Raw genomic sequence first — 1017 nt, forward strand, 5'->3', positions numbered from 1 at the left:
CTGCTTGTTGAGAGTAAAAGCAATACGCGCTTTCACGTCTTTTCATGTCGCTTAGGGGTCTGAAAACTCGCTAAATATAGCGACAAAGTCTATAAGTTGGCAACACTGGGTGAGGGCACAGTGCCTCAGTTTAGAAGAAAACAGTTCAGACAGAGGTAGTATAGTCCGGAAATACGGAGCCCCGAAACAGACATTGGAGAAAAAAATAATAAAGATGAACTTTTGAAATTACTCACAAGGGAATATGTATGGTTCCCATATTTTAAGAAATGTATTTATTTATGCAAAAAGTGAATTAAAACTAGTAATAGGTGGTTAGTTTGTGATATTACTCTGACTTAAACCTGCTGCTCTTGTGTTTAAGTTTGTGTCCCAGTGGTAGGTGACATTGCATACACCTGGGTAGTAATTTATAGTCAATACCCTGTGCTGTTTATGTTTTTTGAATAAAAATTTCAAGGAAATACATCACTTTGTCTTGAATTTTGATTAGTGTAAATGTACGATTGCATTTACTTTGGTAAAAGTAACAAAATATGACAAATATGACAAAATATCATAACTGAAACCTGGACCAGAAACAAAAGTGCCAAAGTAGTACATTTCTATTCATCCTAAGACCAGTCTGGTACTTTGGTCCACCTCTCTCTGTACTACTACTACAGTATCAAAGGAAGACGTCAGTGAGAGGAAGAGGCTGCGATATACCGAGCTGAAGGCAGAACAGGAAATCTGGAGAGCAGCAGTTTGCCCAGTGGATGTCGACTGCTGGGTTTCATCACTACAACCACAGACACACTTCCTAAACACCCTCAGGGAAATTTGAGGGACTGCTGAGCACTGCAGTCTATGGCTACAAGGCTCGCAAAATTTCAAAATCTCTGGTAGCCCTTCGGGCAGGCATTCTTCAGTTTTTGGTAGCCCAAAATAAATTTAAGTAGCCCGAATAAAAAAGAAAGCAATTTTTTTATGTTTTGTTTCCATTACAATATTATAAATTAAAGTATAATATTGTAA

The sequence above is a fragment of the Haplochromis burtoni genome, unplaced genomic scaffold (assembly GCF_018398535.1).
Source record: "Haplochromis burtoni strain Fernald_Lab_line unplaced genomic scaffold, NCSU_Asbu1 Contig_1305, whole genome shotgun sequence".
Classification (NCBI taxonomy): Eukaryota; Metazoa; Chordata; class Actinopteri; order Cichliformes; family Cichlidae; genus Haplochromis; species Haplochromis burtoni.